Raw genomic sequence first — 13,942 nt, 5'->3', positions numbered from 1 at the left:
TATGACACCTATATTCGACTTTAGGAATACTGTTTTATAGTATGGTGTTTAAAAAAACCGAGCAGTATTCAATCGTAATTCGTAAGTAGTAGAATTCAATCATGGGAGAAATATCTCCGAAAGTCACATACAGTCAATCCCAAAATTAAGTATACACTCCGAATCGGTTTGTTATTTTTGAGATTCTCGGGGTTAAAAAGTAAATAATTAAAAGCGACTCATATTCATCGTAAAATTGATCCTTTTCACTCTCATGCAGTGGTAAGAAAAAAATTGAAATGGTCACATTTCTACTTCATGTTTAAAATACAAACAAAAAATCTCCAACTAGGGCGAGGCAAAATTGAGTGGATTTTTTATTCTTCAGACATTTCTTGATTTCCCACCATGATACTCAATAGTGTTCAAATCCGGTGATTGCGGAGGTGTACGTTGCGGCACGATGAGATCAGCTTGCTTCGGGTCATTATCCTGTTAAAAGTAGTAATCACGAAAGAAACCCAATTTCGCTGAAGCCATCTTGTCCATCACCGAATCGATAAATTCCATGGTTCCAGTTCCAGAAGCCGCCATCGTACCATACATCATCTGACTGTCGCCGTCGTGTTTTACTGTGGGAACCAAATGCTGAATCTGGAGCACCGATCCTGGTTTCCTTCACACCATCTGTCCTCTATCCGATTCAAAGAGATTGGTTTTCATCTCATCCGTATAAAGGATCTTGTTCCAGAACTCCTTAGGTCTGTTAACTTATTGCCTTAGCAATCTGTAGTCGTTTTTTCATGTTCACCTTTCAGATGAAAGACTTTTCACAGCCAACACGACCTCTCAGATTGTTCCTGTATGCTACTCTCCGGTCAGTGTCTGACAGGTCTTCCAATGGTGCCAGCTACCTAAGTAGTCAATTTTAGAATGTTCGTTTTAGGATTCTTTCGAAATGTTCGCACAATTACTTGTTCATCATCAGAAGACAGGATACGTTTGTGTCTTCTACTTTGTTTCTATTTCTTTCCTCTAACTTGCCATTGTGATGAAAACTTTTTCAAACATCAATAAAAAAAAAACAAAAACCCACACTGCCCAAGCAGTGGTTAAGTGTTGAGATCATTCGCTGACGAAAAAAATACGGCAATTCGCAAAGATCTTACTTACAAGGCTAATTTGTTCGGAGAAATTTGAGGTGGACACTCAATTTTGAGATGCTTAGAATAGAGATTGTTTAAAAATTTTAGGAATAAACAATTAGCAGAAAACTTTTCGTAAAAATTTCTTGCTCGTACAGCTAGTTGGATGTGTAAAGTAATTAATTAATATACATCAAAAGAATCAATGTAATTAATATACATCAAAGAATACACTCAATTTTGCGATTGACTGTATACATTTATGAAATTTCAACTATCGCATCGTCTCAGATCACATCGACAGTTTACACAGTCGTGCGGTTCATAACGAGAATGTATTTATGAGAAGTAGACATGCCGTCAACTCATGAGGATTCTTACCAGTGGAAATTCAACAGCATTAACATCAGTTGATTTGATTCCGTTGTTTCGTAGGTACCTCAAATTTATGTATCAAAAATATCATTGCTTGTTTACATTTATTTTCTTGTAATTAAACCGATATACCGCCAGGAAAAACAGACACCCAGCCTAAATCCTCTGAATGCCGTAAAACAGCATTCGATTTTCTTTCGCTGACTCCCTATTTAAATCAAATTAATTAGACTCGTTTACGAAATGGTTGTTATATTCAACGATTGCTTTGTTTTGACGAATGTAAACTATTTTTGTGCAGGACAATTTTCCGTAATCAAGCATTGGCGAGCTAAAAGATTTACCTTTGAAGAGAAACTTCAAACTTACCAGCAAAAATAGAACTTGTTGACGCTTACGCGGAAAACCTTTTCAGTACGGTTCTGCTGTTCCGTTTAGCACAGAAACATTTCCAATTTTGAGGTCCCACGAATGGTGCTGGAACGAGGGCGTTTGCAGACGTCTGGAAAAAACCAACACAAAAAGTACGTCATTTGATTATGTAATCCAGATGCATGCGGCGACAAAATATAAAATGAAATTAATTGTATAAAAAGTCACCGTTTAGTGCACTCTCATACACAGTCTCTAATAGGGATTCTCATTCATTTCACACACATGTAAGCACCACGCCTACTGATATTTTGCACTGAAGCACCTGCAACAACAGCAGCATCAACAACACTAGCACGCAAAAGAACGTTCGCCATTTTCTCTAACCCCCAGACAGAGTTCGCGGCGGACGCTGTTCGTCGTATGAGATTTGCATCGTGATCACTTGCATTTTTTGACATACAGTTTACTCGCACGAACTAATTCATAGGAGATATTTCTTCGAAACTAGAATGTGTCATTCTCCCATTAATGAGAACAATTCTTGTGCAGCTTTCCCTTAGTCACGCTGACAAAACTTATCTCGATGATACGTAATCTTTGTAAATGACCGGTTCGTCCACTATGCACTTATCGTACCGATCTTTAAAGTTTATGCATGTCTTCAATTGATTGTCATTATTCATGTCCTGGCGTTACTGCTTATTTGAAGTGCCACTCACTAAAATGGGGGACGGGGGAAAACCTCACTATCTTGAAGTGATGATGAGGTTTCCTGCAAATGCTGGAAAAAATACCCGAGGAACAAAGCAACAGAAATTTGTACAAAGTCATAGGAAAAAGAGTTGAGTGTCTTTGGAAGGCCAGAAACGTAGAAGAATACAGGAACTTTGGAATGATACACTTCTTCGATGAATATATAACTACTATGAATAGAATAAATTCAGGCATATGTAAACGCTGGTGAATTCCTCACTGGTGAGAAATCACTAAAGTTGGAAGTAGTTCTACTTCAGGTGAATAAATCCACCGAAAATATGAATATATTCATTATATAAGTTCGCGTTGATGCGATTTCTATAAATCTCATCATATTTCTTCCCATGAATATATCACTAGTCTAAACCAACCGTAAGACATATATTTCTTGGGATATTTAATGAATTGCATTTACATAAATTTAAAAATATTTTTAACCATTTTTTTTAAAGAGAATTTGATTAGTCTTGATTAATGGAAATTTTGTGTGAATTTCATACAAAAATGTTGTTTTTAAAATTTGAACTGACTTAGATTTTCAAAACAGAATAAATGTCCTATAGATGACTTTCAATATGAGAACTATGAGTTTTACTTGGAATAATAATTTTAATTAAATAATTCATTAACATTTATTAAAGTTTCTAAGATAATAATGCATTTTTATCATTTACAATTTTTAAGATTTTTGAAATGTTCCTGAAAAAACTGGAGGACAGTAAACATAATTATTATTAATATTTTTATATTATTCTTCCAAACTGGCCTAGTGGAGGTGTATGAAGGAAGCAGCCTAATATTCCCGTATACAGTTAACTGCATAACTTGATATCCAAGGGACCATCGAGTTAGGGAGGTATCGAGTTATTGAGAGAAGAATGCTTTTAAAATCAATCGAAGGTGCCATTAAATCCATCGAGTTAGGGGAAATATCGAATTAGGGGAACCCGGGAAGAGTGCCACCTTAAGCTAATACGCGTTTTTGAATGCTCATTTATAATTCCTATTTAGGTGTAGCTATGCATCAAATTGTTCAAAAGTTATGTTTACTATGAAAATGTTTCATTTACAAAAATGATGTTTTTAGCTTGTATTTTTCCAGTACGGGGCAAGAGTGCCACCTTGACGTGGCAACAGTGCCAAGCTTATAAAAATATATTTTTTGATGAAAAAAACACTGTGAAATTCACGGTGGTTTCAAAGAACGCAAACTCAAGTTCTGGTGGCTGGTAAGCCAATCTTCTCCGGCCAATTTGGATGTTTTGACGAAAGAGTGATCTAAATTATTTCACTCTGCGATTTTATACCCTAGGTTCCGGATGTCGTGTATTCTCAGCCCATGAAATAACTTCTGCATATTAAGGATGTGACTCACGAGTTGCTCCTCATGTTGTTTAGAAAACACAGTTTTAAAACGACCTAACTTCTGCACATATTTGGCCAATGTTCTTCTGGGCAAACTATATTTCTCCGCAGCTCATCTCCATGAATGTACGGCAACAACCATAGTTTCCATCTGCCACTGGTTTTGGAACGAAATCCGTTCATATTTACAAACCATGACCACTACCAACACAACCACGATTACACTTTGCGTTTGACAGATCGAATTCGAGGTTACGACTATGGCATTTTTACCCCGGTAATAATGGCTCCTTTTGCCCCGGAAGTTGAGAGATAACAAATTTATTTTCTATTGAAATAAATGTGTACGATTTAAATTAGTAACAGTAACAGTAACGAGACGAGCTCTAGTGTAGTGGCTCTCATATGATGGGAAAGTTCAAAGTTCAAAAAAGTTTATATGTTTTTCATACAACTTTCATCTTAATTTCATCTATTTTTTCAAAAATCATCTTTCTACGCCTATCAGTTACAGGTGTTTCAGCATTCAGAGTACTAATTCATCGCTCTACAGAAATTTTAAAAGTCCCTAAAAAAAGTGCAAACCGACACTTCCGACTTATCATTTCTTGATTTCTAGACCGCCGATTTTTATCAATCGCTGATGAACTGAAGTCCGTAGAATTTGGGATTCAAAATCTTTATGTTAAATTCATAAATGATGGAAATTAGATTTTCTTTCATTTCATTTTTGACTTAAACCACTTTCATAATTTACACTAAATGAATTCCATATAATGTTGCAGGTATAACCACCATCTAATGGTTAATTTTAATGCGGGAAGGGGTTAAATAGATTAGATTTTGTACTAAACGATGTTTATTGAAAATAAATCTTACAAAATCTAATCTAAAGCATAATCTACCATAGTAATGCTAAATAAACCCTCAAATTTCACGCAATTTTTTCCATTACATTTTATGTTTCTGCCGAGTATGCCATTCATATTTCAAAAAAAAAAATCTGGCAAATTCCATTCCCTGTTTTGTTCGAGTTGTTTTGGAATTCGAGAATCTTTCGTTCGAGCTGTTTTGTTTTCGAACATCTTTCATTCGAATCACACCAAACGTCAAACCTATGCTGCTGCTTCTGGACCAGGGGCGGACATAGCCAAAGGTTTCTCCCGAGGTAAATCTGGACCCTTCTGACATAATCTGACAACAAAGGTCAATAGTTTTGGACCGCCGATTCAACTGGATGGAAAAAGGTATATACTAAAATTAATCCGAAAATGTAATCCATCATTTTTGAGTGAAATTCATTTATATGCTTCACCTTGCCTTGCACTGTCTTGAATGAACACAAAACCTCTTCTGTTGTCCAATTCTGGACGTTTCCGCTGAATTGCTTGCTTCAAACGGTCCATTTGTTGACTGTAGAGATCTGAATTCAGCGTATTGAACTATTTTTTTAATTTAAAGAAAAATTAAACCAAAAAATTCAAAGAAAAATAATATATTACGATATTACGTGAGATATCTATCACTAAAACCAACTACCGAGAAAATAATGGATTACTTTTTCCCCAACCTAATACATATATAGACTTATTTTTGCTCTGGTTTTCTGTGTAGGTCTGGACGGACTACAAGTCCGGATTGAAGCGAAAACACGCTCACAAAAAACGGGAGCAAAGGGCGACAGGTGCATGGCCAAATGAAATGGTCAATTCGTTCGAGCTGGAGGTGCAGACAGTAACTGGGTTACTTGCGACCGTGGACCACCTTCGGGAGCACCTCAAGATGCGGACAAGGAAAATTTGATCGTTTCCGGAAAGACCCAGACCTTTTACCATTAAACTGTTAGAGCTGCAAGTCGAGCAACAACAGAAATTTTACACCAATGTGCAATCCCTGTTAAATAAGTCAACAAGAATTTGAATGATACGGTTCATTATCAACGTCAATCAGCCCGAGCGGTTCTTTCCGTGGATGCCATACTCAAAGAACTTTTGAGTGAACAAAAACGACAAAATCACAAGATGGAGAAGATTGTGCTGGAGGAATCAGTAGTCAAACAACAAATTATTGAAACGCAGATATTTCAGAAGGTTAGGTTAGGTTTTGAATTAAAGAGACTTTAAACTGTGAGAGTTCATTCGTCTCTATATTTTAGAATATTCAATGCGGCAGTGTGCTCCGTCGAAGTGTTGGCATAGACCATAGATTTGACGTAGCCCTACAGGAAATAGACTAACGTCGTCAAATCACACGACCGAGTCGACCAGTTGACTAGGCCATTTCGTGAGATAACACTTGAGATCAAACTTGGTTTTCAATAAATCGATTGTTGAATTGGCTGTGCGGCTTGTGGCGCCGTCCTGTTGAAACCACATATTGTCCAAGTCCATATAATCCAATTCGGGCCAAAAATATTCGGTTATTATTGAGCATTAGCAATTCCCATTCCCAATAACGTGCCGGTCTTGATCATCACCCCCGGTCTATAAACTGAAAATTTTCGCGCTAACGAAATTGATTTTTGTTCGAACGTGAAAACGGATTTTCAGATGAAAAAACGCACTCTTATATCTTTTATTTACATAAATAAAAATGGATCGCCAAATATGTTGGAAAGTGCAGAACTAGAAGAAGAAATCGTCCGAGCCGTTTTTGTTTTATTCAGAAATTCCCTGATTTCAAAGTGATTTTTCAGAAAATTTCCAAATGTGGACTAGTCAAATTTTCTACTAATTATGTAGCTGTAGCTCTTAAAACATTTGATTAGCTAAAACAATGAAATTTGTGAACTTAGATTTATTGACACAGTTTAAAGTTAACTTGAAGGATCCTTAAACACTAAAACAAAACGAGTCATTTTCATTTTGATTCGGATCAATTTCACGGAACTTTTATGATTTTAACGAAACGATTTTTCTTGCAATCTTTCGGCTTCCTTCTGTATGTTTTTCATTCATTTTTCTGATCACAGAGAGCAAACTTGTTGCTTTTGTTGCTAGCAATATTGTTTCAGTGTAAGTCGAATCGTCTTCTAGCAATTTGTTGCTAGTAATCAATGACGGAAGGATCAAGAGAAAATACAACTTTCATCGAAGGATACATTAACGCTTCATAAGCTTTAAAACCAGTGCATCACATCCCAGAAGAAATTGCGGTATTTGTTTATCGAGTTTTTTGAACCCAACCATTCTTGTATGCACCGTATAAAATATACAATGAGAAAGTATCCAAATCCAAGACTTTTCTTGTCTATTTCGAAAGTCGCCTAAAATGACCAATTCAAGTTAGTGCCATTCCTCGACACCAGAAGATGTTAATTTGAAGATATATTTCCCAGGCTTTCTTTAAAAGTTGCATGTTCATCTGATACTTGAGAACGTCCCAAGAATTTTGACGTCACGCAACGATTGGCCACCTCCTTCTACTCTTCATCCCATAATCTGATACTCAAATCCATCTGCAACTGCTTTGTATTCTTGTTTGTATTATGGAATGTTTCATTGGGCTCAGATTTAGTATACGGGGCAATGCCAAACATCATTATAAAGTTCACTTAGTTAGACTTTCTTAGCTTTCATGAAATTTTCATGGCTGTCATGAAATGTTCTTCTCAATACAAGCATGTCTTTTTAAGCAGTGCGGAGTGATTTGTGACACATAACTACTTCCAGACACCACAGGTATTTTCACAGGAGCTATGATAGTATGGTTTTCAAGCATGAATTTATCGATCGTTTTCGAAGGGAAAAAGAAAGGAAATTGGTTGAAGTCGACTGCAGGTACTGATTGCATAAGTGACAGTCAAACTAGTAAAAAAAATTGTTTACAATTGTTTTGGTACCATTAACTATTTAAATACTGCAATAATAAAAATTCTGATCTGCAGAATTGCATTTTTCCCACGTTGATGACGAAATTCCCTGATTTTCAAGGTTTGTCAAGGTAGTCGACACCCTGTTATCGTTAAATTCAGGCATAGCCTTAATGGTATTTACGACTGTAACTAACATCTACAGGCAAACATGTTGACTCTAGGAGTAATTCATCACAACAAGTTGGCTGTCATCCTTGAAATGCTCATGGGATCTTCTACATCAGGGATTCTCAAAGTGGTTAAAACCGACCCCTTGGGGTCAATATCAGTCTCTCAGGGGTCGACAAGATATAAGATATGTTACGTGAACGAAGACGTTATATGAATGACTAATATTTGAATGGAATGTATTATTGTTGAAATTTGTATTGTTAATTATTAATTACACTTGATATTTTCTGAGTTTTATGGCTATTTATTGAATAGAAAAGGATATCATGTTTACAAAGCTTAAGTTTGACCAACCACAAAGTTTTGATTTGATAAGTATTTTGTATGAATAAGATAAAGATAAAATCTTTAATTAAATTTGGTTATGGGGTGTCGATGGTGTCATTTCATTCTGGAAAAAAAGGCCTCTTGCCCCAAATAGTTAAGATTAAGAAATCGGTTCTACATTAAAAACGCTCATAGCCATCCTCCCAATTTCATAATTTGGGGCGCTTCGATTAAAGTTTAATAGAATTTGAAACTGGATTTAAAGTTGACTGTTTGTTTTCAATCCATACTTCCACATTCAATAAACCATTAATAAGTGACGCACCTTCAAAAAGCTCTTTCGGAAACAAGGTTCTACGAGTTTATTTTATATAAAATCTCATGGTGCCTTTCTAGAATTCGTAGCTTTTATCCGAACAAATCGCAGAGAACACGCCGTCCAAAGTATTCTCCATAGCGTCACTTTTCACATCTATTTTTGTTTTAATATACTTTTACGTATATTATTTCCGACAGAGCTAAGTCGCCGTACATCTCGATGTATTCTTTGCGAAACTAATGTAAGCGCCTCAAAGATCCCCAATTCGTTCAGTCGATATGTTTATCATGAAAGTTTATACGGTGATGTTAATAAAACTTCCTTATAGATGCTTCGTCGTCTTAAGATACAGAGCCTCTGGTGGTTCCATACTCATCGCTTTCTTCTGTTAACTGCACTTTAGATGTTATGACTGATTACATTCTCAACTCTCGAAGGTTGCAGTCTTTACCTTCCGTGTTACAGTTTTCTTCTTTGAAACTTCATAAAAACTAAAAATATTACGGACTCTGATAGAGTTATAACAAAAAAAACTAGTATACGTCCCTTTTTGGGACTGTTGTATGCCTTAGAACCTCTCTCGATGCGCAGTGATATGAATTAATGTTGTTTTAATTGAGCGTATTTTTTCAGGCTTCCAGTGTGTCTGACAATGTAAACTTCTGTAAACTGTACACAACTTTTTCTAAAAATTCCTCAAACAGATGTTGCTGAGTTCAATTCTAAACAAGCTCAACATTGTTTTGTTACTTATGAATGATTGTTTAATGTTGTCAAATGCAAGTACACGTAAAATTCAGTGTCAGGGTCAAATAAAAACATTCATATTGTCAAGAACCACATCCATTCAAAACCAATCGACCGGTCAGCAAAATTCTGCAGCACGTGCTACAGAATATTTGTCAACATCACAGGTAGCAACTGATACTTGCCACTTCCTTTAAGTACAGTAGTCTGTTTATATTGTGTAATCTATACAACTGATTGAAACGTCGTTCATTCGAATGCCTAAAAAAAGCTGATACTCGTCTTGACTTCAGTTGACAAATGTTTTTGTTTTTGCAGCGCACAAAGAATACTGTAAACATTCGAAGCAAAAATCACATTCTGCGAAATTTCCCAGGCGGAGGCTTGAGCCTATCATCATTAGAAAACTGTAAACATAAGCAGATTTTTTACTCGATTGCAAACACGGTGAAAACTAACAGCAGCAATGTCAACTTTCTCCCCGTTCCAATTGACGAGCAGAACAAGCAAATACCAAAGCTTTCCTGCGTTGCAAGCAAAAGTTCTTGCTTTTGCATAACACCTTCGTTGCCTCGCCGATCAACCGCGCGCCTCTTCCATCTTCCTTCCACTCGTACGACAGCCTCATAAAAACCCAATAAACCATATTCTGCGCTGTCATGAGACTACATTCTCTGGCTCCCTCCCACAAGTGGTCTACTATACGGTGTACTAAGCTCGAAATCGGAAAGGGCTGAGAAAAAAACACACAGAAAAAACGCAAGCAAGTGTGCGAGAGCGAGACTTGTGGCCACAAATCGTTCCGAACTTTGGAGGATTACTTTTCGCCAAATTACCTTTTTCCAGCCCTCGTTTCTCTCCGGAAGATCCCGCTTCCGAACGTTTTCGTTCCTTCGCCTGGTTTTTTTTCGTGTTGGCTGCCTTCCAGATGAGGTTCCACGGGATTATTTCTGTGGCCAGCAAAATTTTCCTTCTTCGCTTATCACGTAATGGATACTCGGATGAAACGTACGATACGACGATGTTTCGTTTCTACGCGCGATACATACGAATAGCTCTGGCGGTGTCCGAACTAGCGAATGAACGGCAGCAAAATTAGTACCAGTCACACGAGGGAGAAACTGTTTTCGATGAAGAATTTGACAGTTGCGTAATTCTTGCATGACAGTTTCGTTAAGTTTTGTGGTTTTCCAAAAGGGCTCCAACCGTTCCAACCTGAGAGTTCCAACCAATGTCAAGTCTAGTACTGCATATAAGTTGAATTGATTGGTTGAGGGTAAGGCCATCTACACATTAGGCAACCGCAACCCGATCTATGTTTGCGATGTCAATCAGATCTCCAACTCAGCTCTGCACACTGAGATAACTCAAACGCGATGAAATCGTTATGTTTTCATCCGTCATCATAAACTGCCTAATCGCTGACAGAGATGCCATTTATTTAACTGCCGAAAAAATCATACGGAGAGCAAATTATGAAAAATTGGTTTGAAAAAAACTACTTTACTTGGGTTTTTTCTTGACACCAGGCAAAGAAAAAATAAATAAAAACTTAAATTCACAAATCATCGAATCAAATTGAATGCATACGCGGCTTCTTAAAACTACAATAGAATCAAAAGGGCACATTTGAAATACAATTTACACTATAGCAGAAAAAAAATCTGCTTATCTGGCATTCCTGGATGTACTTTTTTCGAAGGTGTTTCATCTCATATATCAAACAATAATACCATTTTTATTTAAAAAATGTACCGTTGTGTTAATATTCCTTCGTGTGTACAATAGATTTCAGAATTTCTTTTGGGTTCTGCTTTTTTTCTAAATTCTAAATATTTCTAAAAAATGGATGTATATATTTATTTTTCGTTGGAGTAATACCACAAACCAGCAAACAATATTTACAAACATAAAAAAATCATTGAAACAAGAATACAGCCGAAAAGAATTATATAAAGAAAACAGAAAATTTTTCAACAATTCTTCTAAAGAATGATTTATGTATACACTAACGCTAAATATGAAAAATTCTCCTAGGGGTCACATATTCGCAGACCGCACCTTCGCACATGGTACAATCGAGAATCAGGGATGATAACGGTTTCCCGGGAAATCTGACCAGAATTATCCAATCTTAGGCTATCTGTTGGTATTTGTTGAATCATTATTATAACCGACGGCATCAAGCTAAAGGTGACATATTTACCTAACATACTTATTTCGGCTCGCTGATAACAACAGACAGCAACAATTGCTGTTAACTTGGAAAAAATACATCCAGCGGATTCTGTGCTTCTTGCTCAATCTCCAATATTATACGCATCCTTGACCAATTCAGCACTCTTCCCGGACGGTATATCAAGAGAACTTGCATATTGATGGCATTTCCTAACGTCAAACGAATATATATTATATATAAACTAAACCATAGTAGCAAAATACTTACATCTCGTTCGTTCATAGAAACAGATGCGCCAATATTGTAAACACTGTTTTGCATCACCACTGACAGATATTGAAATTCAATGAACGGAGAAATCAAAACGTCAACAGCAATTGAACGAAAAAGTTGTCGATAAAAATCGTGCGCGACTCGACATGCTAGGTTGAATCGAAAAAGTTGGTCCGACCTAAGTTGCCAGTTGCCAAGTGTGTATGCTCTCATTTGATTACACATGCTCTCATCTTATTTGACATATTCGTTAAGTTGCTTTCCAACTTAGGTTGCCTAGTGTGTAGATGGCCTGAAGGTACATGTTTGATCGAAGTCAAATATTTGATTCTGAAATATTAAAGGATCACTACAAAATAAAAAATTGATGCATGTAACGAGTATTAAGGGTTTTGGCAGGCGTACTCCCACTAAAAGATCGCTTCAATTTATTATCTCTTCGGTTTCTCATCCGGTGTAAGGTTATGAACCCATTGGTGATCGGAAATTTTGAGCAGCTGATCGAGCTAAATTCTCACTCTGGATTCATGAGCCCATATCATGAATTCATCTCCATGCAGGTTGATCCTTCTTCGTATATTCCCAACCGTGTTTGTTTTCCTGACTACATCAATTCCTCTGTACATTTTTATCTGTCCATGAAGCAAGATATCCATGAATATTCAGATTATCAACGATCGAGGATCGCTCCAACGATCTTCGATGCAAAGTATGGGGGTATCAATTGTGATAATATGTACTTTACTGATGGGTCCACTATAAGCGAGTTCACAGGATTTGGAGTGTTCAACAAAATTTTCAGCACCTCCCATAGTCTTCAGTTTCCTTGCTCAGTGTATATTGCTGAATTGGTAGCTGGACAGCGTCGCCTCACGACCTGTTGAACACTATTACATTGTAACGGATAGTCTTAGCTCCGTCGAAGCTATCCGTTCAGTGAGGCCGGAAAAGCACTCGCTGTACTTCCTTGAGAGAATACGAGAAATTTTGAGTGCTTTATGCAGACGCTGTTATGTCATTACCTTTGTGTGGGTCCCTTCTCATTGCTCAATTCCGGGTAATGAGAGGGCTGACTCATTAGCAAAGGTAGGTGCGATTGAAGGCGATATTTATCAGCGTCAAATCGCCTTCGATGAATTTTACTCTTTAGTCCGTAAAAATACCATCGCTAACTGGCAACGCAAATGGAACGAAGGTGAATTGGGCCGGTGGCTTCACTCGATTATCCCTAAGGTTAGCCTCAAACCATGGTTCAAAAGTCTGGACTTGAGTCGGGACTTTATTCGCACCTTCTCCCGACTCATGTCCAATCACTGTTCGTTAGACGCGCTACTCTTTCGTTTCAATCTGGCCGGCAGCAATATCTGCGTTTGTGGCCGAGGTTACCACGACATCGAACACGTTGTTTGGTCGTGTGAGGTGTATCTTGTTGCCAGAACGAATTTAGAGAACTCCCTTCGGGCTAGAGGAAGGCAGCCCAATGTGCCGGTGAGAGATGTGTTGGCTCGGTTAGACCTTGATTACATGTCCCAAATATATGTTTTCCTTAAATCTATCGATGTTCGTTTGTGATTATCCTTATATCCTTATACCCTCCATTTCTTCCTTTGTGTTGTAATTGGTCCGCTTGCTATAAACAGGAGAATGAAATGTAAATTCACAATAGATGTACGAATAGATTTAAGAATGGAGTGTGTGTGATTATCAACATTGTAATAATTTCCTTATACCCCATCCTTTTCCTGAGAAAAATATGTCACCCTTCTAATCTCGAGTGCACCGCGAGTAATCGGTTTCCCACATTACTAACCATAGATTTATGAAAATTGTTCATATATATAGTTTTAAAAATATATTTAAGACTTCGGCTCCTTTAAACTTATGTAACTGAGCCTGTAAAAATAAACGAATTTAAAAAAAAAAACGAGTATTAAGAGCTTTCAAATGCATATTACGCAAAAACGTTACGTGATATATGCCATGTTATACAGAAAATATATTTTGCAAAATTTTTTAGGAAATTTAACACAAACAGTGAAGGTAGTAAAACAAGTGAATAATTTTTTGATTAAAGTTATTATTAATTACTCGCTGCATGTGTTTTGGCGGACATAGTG

The 13,942-nt window shown here is 36.9% G+C and overlaps 1 protein-coding gene and 1 long non-coding RNA gene across 4 annotated transcripts in view; both read right to left on the bottom strand.

The window, feature by feature from the left end:
• LOC129769195 (mitoferrin) overlaps positions 1-10,480 on the bottom strand; it is a 34,948-nt gene extending 24,468 nt beyond the window's left edge. The window contains exons 1-2 of one of the 3 annotated variants that reach the window (XM_055771291.1): positions 10,210-10,480; positions 1,869-2,001 (exon numbers count right to left, since the gene is read on the bottom strand). The gene's annotated coding sequence lies outside the window, so the exon portion shown is untranslated. Of the gene's footprint in view, positions 1-1,868; positions 2,002-2,099; positions 2,235-10,209 lie in introns of those variants that run through there. The other 2 variants (XM_055771293.1, XM_055771295.1) reach the window with 2 other exon arrangements.
• An 805-nt stretch (positions 10,481-11,285) lies between these two features.
• On the bottom strand, positions 11,286-11,918 carry LOC129771311 (uncharacterized). Its single transcript, XR_008742336.1, has 3 exons — positions 11,820-11,918; positions 11,580-11,761; positions 11,286-11,516 (listed from the first exon to the last, which is right to left on the bottom strand). It is a non-coding gene; the product is annotated as an uncharacterized LOC129771311 (long non-coding RNA).
• Positions 11,919-13,942: the final 2,024 nt, after the last annotated feature.

The sequence above is a fragment of the Toxorhynchites rutilus genome, chromosome 2 (genome assembly GCF_029784135.1).
Source record: "Toxorhynchites rutilus septentrionalis strain SRP chromosome 2, ASM2978413v1, whole genome shotgun sequence".
NCBI classification, from domain to species: domain Eukaryota; kingdom Metazoa; phylum Arthropoda; class Insecta; order Diptera; family Culicidae; genus Toxorhynchites; species Toxorhynchites rutilus.
Note: the sequence above shows the minus strand (reverse complement) of the source record. Positions and strands in the feature narration are given on the sequence as shown.